Here is a 14,704-nt window from a genome sequence, read left to right on the forward strand (position 1 = left end):
CAAGCCTCATGAGATATTAATGTCCTGGACAAACGTAGTTGTTGCGTAACCCATTCTTCCTTTCCCCTCAGCTACGATTCCCTTTCTCTCCATTTGTACCCCAGTTCTTCCACGTTGGGAATGGATGTTAGGTTTGGCCATCATGCTGGTCTAGATGAAAGGCAGCAATGCTCGTCCAGCGAGCGCCTCCCCCCCGGCCCCCGGCCCACTCCGTTCCTATAGGTAGAGTTAACCAGGGGGCCGTCTCAACCAGTGGGCGACACACAGCTGCAACCCTGACTTTGCCAGATGGGGTGAAGGCATCGTCCACCCCATCAGGCCCTTAGGAATTCTGACACCAAGGTTTAAAAGTCTAGTTATGGTTTCTTGCTTAGGAATCAGCCCTGCTTCCTGCATGCACAGTTGCAGCCTTGCTCCTGGGACAGCTGCATCAGATACAAAAAAAGAAAGCTGAGATGGTGTCATGCCAGCATCCTCCCCCTGTGTGAAGAATTGTGCGGTCACAACAGAATCCTACCCCCACCCCCCGTCCCAGATCACCTAGAAAAGCAGAGGAATCTTTCTAGTGGGGGCCTGCCTTGGCTTCCTGGTGTTGAGGGTGAATGCATACTCAGGAAGGCTTGAAAGCCAGCCCTTTGCGTCTTTATCTTCCCCGCCCCATGTTAGACAACTGGTGTCTGAGATGTCATTCTAACTCTCTGCCTCAACATCATTCCAAGGAGGAGGTCTCTCTGCCTGCTTGTTGACACTGTGGGGTGTAACGTGTGATCCTCGGTTTGAAGACATGTGATTTGGTGGTCCAAACTGGCACACTGTCTCTCGTGCCCACACTCTTGTAGTATCTTGAGCATTTGCATCTACCACTGGGCTGGATGTGCAAAGCCCCTTCCAGAGTAGATGTCTCTTCCTGTCAGGACCCGTTTGTAGGCTCCTGGGGCCTCCGTAATCAGTCCATCCGGCCAGCTATGGGCAGGCCTTCCCCCCGGGGATTCTACCCCATAGCTGCCTATGATGTCCATATCTCTAGTTGGTACAACAATTCTGTTGACATATTGTGTCTCAGGGGGTGTGAGAGGAGTCTGTCTACGTTCAACCCATCCCTGTGTTGCTGCGGCCCCCAAATGCCCACTTACTCCATGGACCCAGGTGGCCACCTCCAAGGAGCACCCCAGGGTACCTCCTTGCGAATTCCAATCACTTTCTGATCCCAGAAGGGGGTTCATCGAAGGGCGTCGGCGTGTCCCACTTTAAGGCACTTCTCCAGTCCCCGTGGTGATTCCCATAGGGTGTGCCCATATGGACATCCCTGTAATAGGCCAGGTTTTCATTGCCCTCTGCCTGACTGTAGGGCCAGGCCATTGGCCACCACCTGTAAGTCAATGAAAAGCCAAACGTGGGGGCAAACAGCATGCAGTTCAGCCCACCAAGCTCGTTTGTTTATACCTTCTTCCAGCCGAGGGGCAGCCTTCCAAACAGGCTGTTGTCCATACGCCTTGGTCAGTCAAGAGCTTTCATAGGGCGCCATGCAAGTGACTGTAGGACCTGGCAGCTCCTCGGTTAGAGCCTCCTGTGCTTCCAAAGTCAGCTGTAGGTGAGAAATCTGCCTGCCTGTGATTCTGCTGAGTACCTCATCGCATTCCGCTTGGAGCATCTTCCTGCACAAACCATTTCCATTTCGTTATGGAACTCTTCCGGACACTGCCCTCCCTTTTAGTGTTTCTCTGACATCACCCAAGACATTATGGGTATTTCAGGTTTCAAGATTATTTTATGGTCTTCAGACATGAGGAGTCTCAATCAAAGTAGCCAGCCAGTAATTGTCTCTCAAATGGAAAGCTTCTGGTCCCAAATCCACGTTTGGCAAATTGCACAGTTTGAGGAAATAATCCTCTCACAGCTGCCCTTATGTATCAGTCAGTGTTCTCTAGAGAAACAGAACCAATAGTGTATATATATGCATATGTGTGTGTGTGTATGTAGATAGATAGATAGGTAGATAGATAGGTAGATAAAATAAGCAATTGGCTTGCTCAGTTATGGAAGCCGAGAAGTCCCATGATCTGACCCAGGAAAGCTGGTGGAGTGATTCAGTGTAAGTCTGAAGGCCTGAGCACCAGGAGCACCGAGGGCAGAAGATCAGTGTCCCAGCTCAAACAGTCAGCAGGAAGGGCTGAATTCTGCCTTCCTGTGTCGCTTTGTTCTATTCAGACCCTCAACAGACTGGATGATGCCCATCCACACTGAAGAGGCCTGGCTACTTGACTGAAACCACCAATTCAAACGCTAATTTCTTCCAGAAACACACTCACAGATACACTCAGAAATAATGTTTAACCAAGTATCTGGGCACCCCATGATCCGGTCAAGTTGGTACATAAAGTTAACCATCACGTCTTACTTCAGACCAGACCACCTGCAATCTCCAAGGACCGCGCTCACTTCAGATCGGCTGGCTGCTGATTCCATGACCACCCTCAGGTTGAATAATTCACTAGAATGACTCACAGAACTCGGAAAAGTGCTATACTTATTTTTATAGTTTTATTATAGCAAAAGGATACACATCCAAATCAGCCGAGGGAAGAGACACATAGGGCGGGGTCCAGGAGGCGTCCTAACACAGCTTCTGGCTGTGCCCTCTCCATGGAGTCCCAGGTGGCATGACCTCCTCCCAGCCTTCATGTATGAGCATTGCCCACCAGGGAAGCTCCTCTGAGCCTTTGGTGTCCAGAGTTTTTATTGGAGCTGGTTGGTAGTTGGGGCACACCGATTCCCTGACACAAGGGAGCAGCACAATCGCTAATGATTTTACCAGTGGTGACCCAGGAGTGTGTCCTGGTGGAGGGGATGCTGCAACAGATGCAACGATGCAGGCATTTGAAAAATATAACAGCAGAATTGGCTGGTTGCCGCTAAGCTGTATTGCCCTGCAGAGGGACAGTGAGAAAGTTGGAGCGGTTAACAGGCAGGTATTGGCTAAGGGTGAGAGGCAGGGGCCCTCGGTGGCAGCTCCCAAAGAGGCACCTGGCCCCTGCAGTGGAAGGGCAGACCGAGCTGTGTGGCAGGCTGAAGACCTGCGTGTGAGAGTCACAGAGATCCAGGGGCGTTTGACTGCTCAGCCAAGGGCTGCCATGGGACGTTAAGGGCTGGTGTGGAAACCCGGGGTCCTCAAAATGGAGGAGACCCTCTGGAGGTGCAGAGGGGGCCGGCCCTTTCAGTAAGAGCCAGCGCTGTTGTGCCTGAAGAGACTGCTGTTAGCCACCTTCCCTCACCACCACCAGGCAGCAGGTGCCCCCGCAGGAGCTGCCCTCGCCTCCATTGCTGGCTGCCAGGCTGATAACAGATTCAGTCTGTTTGGGAATTTTCCCTCCTGCACAGTGGAGTTCATATGTGATGGGCCTGAGCCGATGACACCCGTGTTTCCCGACACTGTGATTGGTTCCAGGATAGGCCCCGGATGTACCCGAGGTCTTTGCGGGGATACTGAGATGGAGGTGGTTTTCTTGACCCCTGCCCTTGAACCTGAGGGGCTGTCAGGCCTGGAGCGGCCACCTCCACGTGGCAGCGGGTGAAAGCTGAGACTGAAGGCTGGGTGGAGCCCCGGAGGTGGCAGCGCAACCCCAGAGCCTGAGCTCTGAAACCTACCAGGCCTGAGGCCACCCGACCTTTGAATTTTCTGCCTTTACCTTCTCTTTTGTGTAAGCTAGCTTGATTGTTTTCTGTCAGATGCAACAGGCAAAGTCCAACAGAATGCAGTAACAAGTGAGGAAGGGTGTGCCGGGCAAAGGGAATGGCATGTGCAAAGCTTCTGAGCTGGGGAAGAGGGCTGGTGTGCTGGAGACGTGAGGAGTGAGGGGCGTGGTTGGAGGGTGGGGGGCGGTGGGCGGAGTCACAGCAGACCTCAGGTGCGACCCTAATTAATTCTCAGGGCAGTGGGGGTCTGTTGAAGCACTGGGGGGCCACCTTTGCAGTTTACAAACATCCCTCTGGCTGCAGTCTGGAGGGTAGATGGTAGGCATGAGGGCAAGCCCTGTAGGGGGCTTTTTTTTTTTTTTTTTTGGTAGTATTTTTCGTTCTGTAATGGTCTTTTTATAGGTGTCATTCAGTCTCTTAATTGCTTTGCACCGCTTTAAACTTGTATCATTGTCACTGTGGGTCTGGTCTGTTGCTGCAGAGCCCTCCTTGGGGTGCCCCCCTACAGTAAACCCTGTGATGCCTCCCAGGCTGCCCTCCAGAAAGGCGGCACCAGTCAGCCTCCTGTGCCCTGTGTCCCATGGGTGGTCTCACTTGCTGACACATGCCAAGCGGAGGAGCGGGCAGGGCCATTGGCCTGTGTGCGGGGAGGTGGGTAGTGGTGGTTCTGAGCATTGTACGTGGGTGCCCAGGCTGGCTTCATCCAAGTCACTGAGCTCCCCCAACATCAGGGCCCCTCCCGGCGAGCTGAGGGCCCGTGGGCTCCATTGCATGGCTGGCACAGCGTTTAGAAAAGTTTTGAGCCAACATGTAAACATGGAGAATTTTCACCCAAACTTGTAGGTTTTCAGCTTTTCTGGAAACCCCAGGCCTCTTCCTTCCTGTGGTTTCCCAAGGTAAAGCTATTCTTTTAAAATGTGTCGATTCGGTAGCCCCCATGGCCCCTTAGAACCTCATGTCCCCTGTGAAACAGACCATGGCAAAGCAGTGACAGCCTGGCTGGAGATGGTGAGCGTCCCGTCACGGGAGGTGTGCAAGTTGGGTCCAGAAGGTCCGCTGGACATGGAATGGGGCCCTGGAGTTTCTGTCTTGTCCACGTTCCATGATTTTGTGAGGCAGGCGTTGTCCCCTCCTGCTCTTCTGCAAGCCAGTGGGGTGGAGGAGGTTCTTTGCAACAGGCTGGGCGTTCCAGGCACATGAGCTGGGCAACGGTGCCCCCTCGTGGCTGCAGCCCAGCCCAGGAGCTCTACCTATGACCAATGGAGAGGGATGGATTTGGACAGGTGGGATGAAGGAAGGTGTTTCTGGTGGCAGGGAGGGCCGTGGTACCTCATGGTGGCGCACGAGAGACCCTGACCATGGCCCAGTGTGGCTGGAGGGAAGGCTGTAGTGGGAGCGGAGGCTGGAGGTCTGGGGGAGGCCAGATGGTGAGGGCACCAGACGCGGAGCGAGGAGTGGTCCTCGAGGGGACATAGGCCTGAGTGGCGCCCTGACTTTGGCAGCATGATCACCCCTCCCTTGAACAGCAGGTGTGTCCGTGGCCCCAGTGCTGAGGTCTCCTGGGCTCTGCCCCTCTGCCCTTTCTGTGGGACCAAGAATTCCCACCCATAAGAATCTTCCTGGCAAGTGGATTTACTGACCTCGCCTGGCCTGCCCTGCCATGGATGGGACCACCATTGACGACCAGGTGCTTTAATGGTGGAACTGGGGGCAAATGGTGCCACCCAGAGAACTGACATGCCTGGGCTCCACCAGCATCTACCGGGAGACACCACAGGGGTTCAGCCGCTGTGCTTGGGGCTCTGCATCACTAAGATTGCTTTTCATCCCACTGTGACCTGTGAGGGAGGGCTTCTGTTCCCGTTCTACAGAAGTGGAAACTGAGGCTCAGAGAGAGCATGTGACTTGCCCAAGGTCATACAGAGACTCAAACCCAGATCTTCCTGACTGCAAAAGCTCATGGCTCAAGGGAATGGGAGGACAAGGGACAAAACACTTGCAAAAGACACAGATGACAAAGGGCAGTTATCTAAAAAACACAAAGAACTCAAAATTCAACAATAAGAAAGTGAATAACCTAATTTTAAAATGGGCAAAAGATCTGAACACACACTTCACCAGAGAAGATCTACAGATGGCAAAGAAGCAGGTGCAAAGATGCTCCACATCATATGTCATTAGGGAATTATAGATTAAAACAAGGAAATATCACCGCACACCTATTAGAATGGCCAAAATCTTGAATGCTGATAACACCAAATTCTGGTGAGGAAGTGGATCAGCAGGCCCTCTCATTCACTGCTGGTGAGAACACAAAATTGTACAGCTACTCTGGAAGATACTTGGAAGTTTCTTACAAAATTAAAAATACTCTTTAACATACAGCTCAGCAGTTCCCATCGTTGGTATTTACCCAAATGAGCTGAAAACTTACGTGCACCCAAAAATGAGAACATGGATGTTTATAGCAGCTTTATTCATATTCGCCAAAACTAGGAAGCAACCAAGATGTCCTTCAGTAGGTGAATGGATAAATAAACTGTGGTGCCTCCAGGCAATGGGATTTTTTTCAGCACTAAGAAGAAATGAGCTATCAAGTCATGAAAAGACGGGAGGAACCATAAATGCCTATTAGTAAGTGAAAGAAGCCAATCTGAAAACACTGAAAACTGTGCGATTCCAACTTTTATGACATTCTAGAAAAGCCAGAACTATGGAGACAGTAAAAAGAGGAGTAGTCGCCAGGAGTTTGGGGGGAGGGAGGGATGAATAAGTGGAGACCAGAGTGAAACTATTCTTTATGATACTGTAATGGTGGACAGATGTCATTGTACGTTTTCCAAGCCCATAGGATGTGAACCACCAAGAGTGAACCCTCATATAAATGATGGACCTCGATTACTAAGTGCAGCAGGGCTCATCAGTTGTAACAAATGCAGCTGTGTGATGGGGGATGCCGATGGTTAGGCAGACTGTACGTGTGTGCAGGTAGGGGGTATGTGGGAACTCTGCACTTCCCACACGATATTTCTGTGAACCTAAAACTGCTCAGAGAAATAAAAAAATCGCTGAGCTGCCCTCACTAGCCTCTGGAAACTCACAGTCTGGTGGGGTTTGGACAGAAACAGGTACAACCATTTGGACAGTCACTGCAATGATGAGGAAGCCACGGGGGCTGTGGACACTCAGAGGAGCTATTACACTGGCATCAGGGAAGGCTCCCTGGAGGAAGTGTTGTTTCCAGTGGGCTTTCACTGCCCAGGTGGAGTAGCAGGACAGGCATTACGGGCAGAGGAACCAGCGCGAAGAAAGGCACGGAGGTGTGAGGCTCTGGGGGAACAGCGGAAGTTCGAGGTGCAGAGTGGGGTTTCGAGGGCAGGAGGTCGGCTAGGCTGGAGGCGAGGTCTGGGTTTGCGCGGGCTCTTCCGGGCCGGGGGTGGAGGGGGGTGGTCCGCGGCGACACCTGGCGGTAGCGCGCGGAACTGCGGGCGGCCGCGCAGGCGCAGACCGGGGAGAAGCTGTGCTCGCTTGGGCGGGCAGGGCTGGGCAGAGTGACGGCTCGGTCCTGGAGCAGAAATCAAGGGGTCCGTGAATATAGATGCACAAAATATGACATCTTTTGTTTGTCACTAACCTCTAATGGAAATGAAGCGTTTCCTTTCATTATGAGCGCAGGCAACAAACCGCAGCAGCGTTGCTGTGTTGCCATCACATCTGAGGAATCTCAAAACAGCGCTGAGTCTCGTCAGTACTTTGAAATTACCACCTGCCGCTGAATCGTGTTAGGAAGCAGGCCCACATTGTGCCGTAGTATAGACTTCTTTTTAGTATTTTGATAACTATAATTTCAATCTAATTGGCAGTTAAAAACCTACAGTGTCCTTCAGACTGCCAAAGGTGCCTCTGGCACACACACGTGCACACAAATATGCACACACACGCACAGGCAGACATGCATGCACACACACAGTGTTTGCGACCCCCTCCCAGGAGGAATGACGACACCAGCGAGTGCCCCGTGTAAGGTGCTGACCATATAATTTATCGTCTGCATCTGCACGCTTGGGTGCAAAAGGGGCAGCAGGTGTGCACAGACTCTCCCTCTCATCGGGGGCCTATGGGGCGTCAGTGGTTGTGTCTGTGGGTGAGTGAGCCTGAGTGTGGAGGAACCAGTGGAGTGCATCTGATGTGGGGGGTGCCGTGTGTGTGCGTGTGTGTGTGTGGGGGGGTCTCTCTCTGGTATTTGGGCTCTGGCAGCCACCTGACCTACAGCCCCGTGTTCATCCTGGTCATTCTGGCCCTCAGAGGGGATTTTGCTCAGGTGTTTCCAGGGGTGGCACGTGGTATTGGGGAGGGTCTGCCCTGCCTCGTCTGAGGGAGACAGGTGGGCTCCGTGTCGCCTTCTTGCGTCACCAAACTCATCCTCCCTCCCGTGATCACCCCCATTTTACAGATGCAGAAACTGAGGCCCAGAGAGGTTGAGTATTTTGCCCGGGCCACACAGGGAGTGCAGCCGTGGATGATGAGGGGCAGGATTCCTGGTCTTTCTGAACCTCGGCGGCCTTGCCTGTCATTTCAGGAGAGGAAGATGCCTGAGGCCGAGCTAGAAGGGGGGTCTCAGCGTTGGCCCCTCTCCTGTGCAATTCCCATCCCGACTCCTCATCCTTCCCAGCTTTAAGTCCAAGTTCCGCGGCCTGGTATCACTCCCAATCCATCCTGGTGCTCCAGCCACCCCAGCACTAGCCCTTCCTGGCTCCCTTGAGCGCCTCCACACCTCCAGGCCTCCGCCCATTCTGCTCCCTGTGCTGGGAGTGCCTGGCAGACTCGCTCACCCTGCAGACCTCTGCTCTGACCACCCCACATAGAGCTGGTACATCCCGCTCTGCCCCCCAGCGCCTTCACACAGCCCTGGGGGCAGCCCTTGTCAGGATTTACCCAGATAAACATGATCTCTGTTTCCCCAGCACTTAGCACCAGGCACAGCATAAAGTAGGCACTAATAAATGTTTATTGAATGAATAAACAAACATGTTTGTACACCCCCGCACCCACCCATGTGCTGCTTGTGAGAAAGGCTGGGTCCTCTCCAGCTATTCAGGTGGTAATCAGAGTTGGTTCAACTGTCTAGGCTGGGCCCGGAGCTCCAGGAGGAGCAGGGCTGGCTGGTGGTGACGGCAGCGTTGGGCGGGGTCCCAGGCTGGGGTCTGGGAGCTGCACACCCGCCGCATGCTCCTTGGGGGGGGTCTCCCCGATGGTCCCCCATGGGCTCAGCCCTTTGTGGTTCTTTCACTCTCGGCCCTAAAAGGTCAGTGCTGGGCCACACCTTATCCTCTCCTCTGTCCATTTATCAGGTCGGAAGCTCAAGGCTGGTCCGGCCCAGCTGGGGCCAAGGTTTATGTGCTTGTCCTCCCTACCCCAGCCACTCTGACCCTGTGAAACACACCAGGAAGGGCGGGGACAGGAAGGGGACAGTGGGTCTCTGCGCCTGCCCCGGGACACTGTCAGCCACGTCAGGATTTATGCTTTGATGCCCCCACCCTGAGAGCTGGTCACCGGGCTGACGCCCTTGGGCTGACGCCCTTGGGCTGACGCTGGGCCATCCCTGCAGGGAGCCTGGCCAGGCCTGCGGGCCGGGAGCTGGCCAGGAGGTGTCAGGAAGAGCAGAGACATTCTGAGATCCTGGCTGCCCTCACAGATTGGCCCAGAGTGAACACAGGTCCCCCGTCACTGATGCGGGATGGGAACTCCCGTGGTGGGGGGGAGCATCTGAGCGAGGGGGCCTGAGCTGAGCCCAGCCTGGTCCAGCTGAGACATTGGCTAGGGCATTGGTGAGAGCTTCAGTTAACTCAACTGTCAATGGGCATAAATCTTAGCAGCCACCCCTTGGGCCCCTCAGACAGTGTACATCCACATTGGTTAACGTGGGACACTGGCTGTTTGTGTCTGTCTGGGGGGCTCTTCCCTACGTGTTGGACCAGCCACCCCAACCCCATGTTCTTTTGGGGAGCTCCCCTCCCCCATCCACGTGGTTTTCGCCGAACGCCTTCCCGTCCATCCCTCCAGGCATCGGGGTTGAAGAGGGAGCCTCCTCAGCAGGGGTCCTCAGGCACTGGCCGTGGCTCAGATGTTCAAGGAGTCAAGGGAGAGGTGGTGTTAGGGGGCTTTCTGGCTGCAAACTGAGTTCCAGAAGTCACAGTGGACAGGGTTGGGGGGAAGGGGCAGGTGAGCCAGAGTTGGATCAGGGGGTGCACGGCGGTGGCGTCTCAGGTTAGAAATCTGGAGTGGCTGGACTCCTGTCAGTCCCCACATGCAAACCATCAGTGAGCCCTGCCCGCTGGACCCTCAGAACATTCCAGAACCCGACCTCTTCCCCGGGTGCTCCGCCTCCCCTAACCCTCAGAACACTTCAGAACCCAGCCAGCTCCTCTTCCTGTCCTGTCAGCAGCCCTGCTCCAGCCGGCAGCATCTCTCACCTGGGTCCTGGCAGTGGCCTCAGCCTCATCCCTGAGCCACAGCCCTCCCGTCTGCACAACCCTTTCTCCTCACTGCCTGAGCAGTTATGTTAAGCAACTGGCCTGTTCTCAGGCCCTCCCCGCCCCCATGGTTTGCCATCACACCCAGGATAAGTGTCCGTTCCCTACCGTGGCCTGTTGAGACCGTCCTCGTTCCGGCTCCTGCGCGCCCCGCCCCCCCCACCACGACCTGACCTCTTCTCCTTCACTCCCGTCCACGTCCTCCTCGCTGGTCCTCATCCCGCCTGGTGCATCGCCGCCTTTGCGCTGCTCTTTCCCAGGTACTCATAAGACTCCTGTCCTCCCTTCTTGCGGGTCTTTCCTCAATGGTCACCTCCCCACAAAGGTCTTCTCTGACCCCACATGTTCAATAAACCCCCGACCCCACTGCCTAGCATTCCTTGTCTTCTTAGCCTTTTTAATTTACCTTTAAAGCACATGCACTGGTAATGTTTTGTATATTTAGTTGTGTGATTACCGTCTGGGGTCCCTGCTAGACCGACCCAGTGGTGTGATGAGTGGTACGATGGGGGCGACTCGGGGCTCTGGGGGTGGACTCGGAACATGGCGCAGCCCCTCTCTCGGTCTCAGTTTCTCCTCTGTACCCTAAGGCCTGGGCCCTCCCTCTGGTACAGCCTGCTAATGTGATGTGGGTAATTCTGAGTCTTCGCTTTGTCCTGGAAGAGAGGTTGCCATGGAAACAGAGGCTGAGGCTCCAGTGGAGGGAGCATCCTCCTCCCTTTGTTAGATCCAGGGAAGGCTGTCTTCTGGGGGCCCCGCTGCCTGGTTTCGGGGAAGAATGCTGCCTGAGGTCTGTGCTTGTTGAGAGGCAAGGCCGGCCATCCTCCTCACCCTCCAGCCTGCCGTTCACTCCATCAGTTTGTGAGACACTTGATGGAAGGGCAGACGTCACGGGGGGTGGGTGGAGGATCAGGGGTCCAGGGAACCAAGGCATCTGGACCCAACCCTGTGTTTAGGCAAGTCCCCCGCCCTTCTCTGCACCCCCAGCCCTGGCATTTCCATCAGCTCACAGCTCTGCTTTGAGAAGATCGATGCTGAGCCCCCTCCCAGTGCCCAGGCCTACGGGGCAGTATGCAGTTATGCTGAGCGGGGGGGGGGGTCCCCGCTAGGTTCCACCAAAGACGCCGTCCTGAGAGGTCAGGGCGCCGGCGCTGCAGGAAGCCCTGCGCTGCCTCCTGGCCAATCGCGGCCGGAAGGTCCCTGACCCCGGGCTGGGGTGTGGCCGCTCTCTTCCCGTCCTGTTGCTGCCCGGTCTGGAGGGGTAGGAAGCCCGGGCCCCCTGGAAGGGCCGCCCTTCGCACAGGTGGCAGGTCCCGGCCGTGCGGAGTCGCTCCCTCCCGCCGCCCCGCGCCCCATCCCCTCTCCCCTGCCACCTGGCGCCCCGTTGGGCTCCCCGCTGGGCTCCCCGGGTACCGCAGGAAGGTCGGAGCCGCACCGCCAGATGCCGCCAGGGGGCGCTGCGGCGCTGCGGGTCTCCCGGCTGCTCCCCAGGCCCAGGCGATGGACCGCCCACCTCACCCCTTGGTCTGGCTGCTCATCGCTGCCCGGGGAGGTGGGCCGGTGGCTCAGACCCGACACGCCGCGGCTCCCGCTTGAGCGCCCACCGACAGGTGCCCGTGGTGGAAGCCGCCCCCTCAAGGCATCCTGGGCCACTTCTCAGACGGGCACGGGTGTGCAGACATCTCTGGGCACCGATGTTTTTCCTGGAGAGCCGAAGGCTGAGTTCTCAAAGACGTTCCATGACGGGAGCTTGCAGTCTCTTTGGTGTCTGTAATACTGCGTTTTCCAAATCCCAGCACCAGAGTTCTGGGCTCCATGCGCTCTAAATTTTAGCACAGAGCCTGGAGCCGGATGTCTTGGCTTCAAATCCCCACTCTGCCACTAAGCAGCTAGTGCCGGTGGGCAGGCCCTTAACTTCTCTGTGCCTTGTTTCCTCACCTGAGAGATGGCTGCACATCACCATCTCTGTGAAGTGGGGATTATTATCACTCATCACAGCGTGTTTGACTCATGGGCTCAGAAACCCAGAGACACAGTTGGAGGTGCAGAGTCAGGAAGCTGAGAGACGCAGTTTGTGTGAACCCTGATGGCTGGGGGCGTCCACGAGACATTTGGCCCAGACTTTTCTGTTGCTGGGAAGAAAAGGACCAGAGGCCCTAGGAGGTTGAGCCGTAGAAGGTGAAGTCTGTGTGGCGTCCAGACCGTGGCCTGGGAGATGCCGGCCAGCTGGGTGCTGTGTGCACGTTGTGGGGTGCTCCGAACCTGTCTCCCCGCCCGTAAACGGGATGCAGATGCCTCTCATGTAGGACTGAGGAGGCGCATCCAGGATGCCTCGTGGCACACAGCAGGTGCTTAATAAACGTGGGTGGCTGCCTCTTCTAGTTCCGCCACACAGCAGGAGAGGGGCTTGTATGGGGAGGCCTGGGACAGGCCAGCCCATTCACCTTGAAGAGGGCAACGGCAGCTGCTGTCGGGCCATCTTGGAAGGGCGCCGGGCAGGTGGATGGCAGCCCTCACTTCCACTGGCTGTCTGCCTCGCCTGGGCACAGCCCCCTGCTGAGGCTGCCATTCCCTGAGCAGCAGGGTACCATGGGCAGTCGCTGCAGGACCAGGAAAGCACATCAGGGGCAGGTTCTTGTGAAAGGCACAGATTCAGCATGGGGACAGCATCATTGGCAATGAGATGGGGGCTGCCAGGGTCCCAGGGAACTTCGTGACCATCTGACTAGCCCCACACTGTACCTAAGAGGAGCTGAAGCCAGCGAGGATAAGGGACTTGCCCAGGGTCACGTGGCTAGACGGAGGAGGGTGGCACGAAGCGGGGCTGAGCCCGTATGCCTCTCCTGCAAACAATATCCAGGCCAGGTTCACTTCTGCAGACCTTTCGGCATGAAGATTTGCTTGTTGAGTGAATGACTGTGTCTGTCAGGCCACATTACCAAAGGTCTGTGCTTGTAATGAGGGAGGGGATGTCCGGTTCTGCTTTGCTCTTCTCTGAGTTTCTTGGTTCCTGTGCTCAGCTCCAGATCCTTCAGTGGACTCTGAGATGGGGAGCAGCTCCTGGAGACTCCTTCCTGTGGACAGATGGAGTGGCTCAGCCAGGAGAAGCACAGCCTCAGGGGTTCCAGCTGCTGTCCCTAATTCTCTGCAGGGTTGTCCTGGGGCAGGAGGGCCTGGGAGGCCTCTGGGCTGGCACCCTTGGGCTGGGACCCTTGGGAAGATAGGGCCCAAACCTGTGAGGAAGTGCCCCCATTTTACTCATAGCTGCCCCATAATGGGGGTTAGCAGGTTGCGATGGCCATTTGACAGGAATGCTCATGCAGCTGTTTGTTCAAAAGTCATTATTGAGAACCTACTGTATGCCAGATACTGGAGCTGACATTATTTTGCTGGAGAAAGGGACAGTGAACAAATAAAATTAGAATGTGATGGCAGGTGGTGACAAGTATGAAGAGGGGCAACAGAACAGAGTCTGGGGCACAGAGAACGTGGGGGCCTGGGTTGGAGAGCAGAGGTGTCCCAGGACCAGACACCTGGATGATGGGAAGGTGGCTGCCGTGTGAAAGGCCGGAAGAGTCCCAGGCAGAGGGATCTGCAAGGGCAAAAGCCGGGAAGTAAGAATGTGCCGGTATGGCTGGAGTGGGGTGGGTGAGACTCCAGAAAAGGGCTGTGCCCCATGCCCCAGGGCCCCCTGGCCTCCTGCCCAGTCCAGTCACCCCATCCTCACTCAAGCTGGCTCCAAGACCCCAAAGCCGTCTCCAAGGGGCTGTGTCGATTCCTTTGGCCACATGGGGGCAACAGAGAACACCACTGGGAAGGACTGTGGAGGCTGGGCAGGATCTGAGCGCCTTGCGGGCTCTCGGGACCCCCATCGGGAACCAGGGCTGAATACTGGACCCCTCCCTCTCCGCTTCTCTGCACCCATCCTGCTACTCTCTTCTCAAGCTCCTCCCTTCTAACTAGCAGGGACACATGCTACAGTCCTGGCTCCAGCTCTTGAGGTAAGTCTCCCCCTGGAGACTGGAATCTGCATCTATGAGGTGGGAACGGAGTTCCATCTCGAGGAGCGCCTAGGTCCCAGGGAGACGCAAAAGGGAGGGGATATGGGAACATATGTATATGTATAACTGATTCAATTTAAAAAAAACACCAAAAAACAGTGTCTGTTTGCCGTCCTGTGTGCCTCGGCCAATTAGCTATGTGGCCTGGGGCCACCTGCTTACACTCCTTGAGCCTCAGTCTCCCAACTGTAAGATGGGGATGATGGCAGAACAGTGGCGGGGAATCTTGTGCAAGAAAACTGACAAAATGCGTCATGCACAGCAGGGCCCCAGCACAGAACCTGGCTCTTAGTAAATGCTGCACGGTGATACTCAGTCACGACAAGCGCATTCATGACTGGGGGCCGCAGAGCCAAGAGAGACCTGCACTTCAGATGAGAAGCTGAAGCTTGTGGAGAGGGAGGGTGGTTTGCCCAA

Source organism: Mesoplodon mirus, assembly GCF_964341445.2.
Source record: "Mesoplodon mirus genome assembly, chromosome: 12".
In the NCBI taxonomy this organism is placed as follows: domain Eukaryota; kingdom Metazoa; phylum Chordata; class Mammalia; order Artiodactyla; family Ziphiidae; genus Mesoplodon; species Mesoplodon mirus.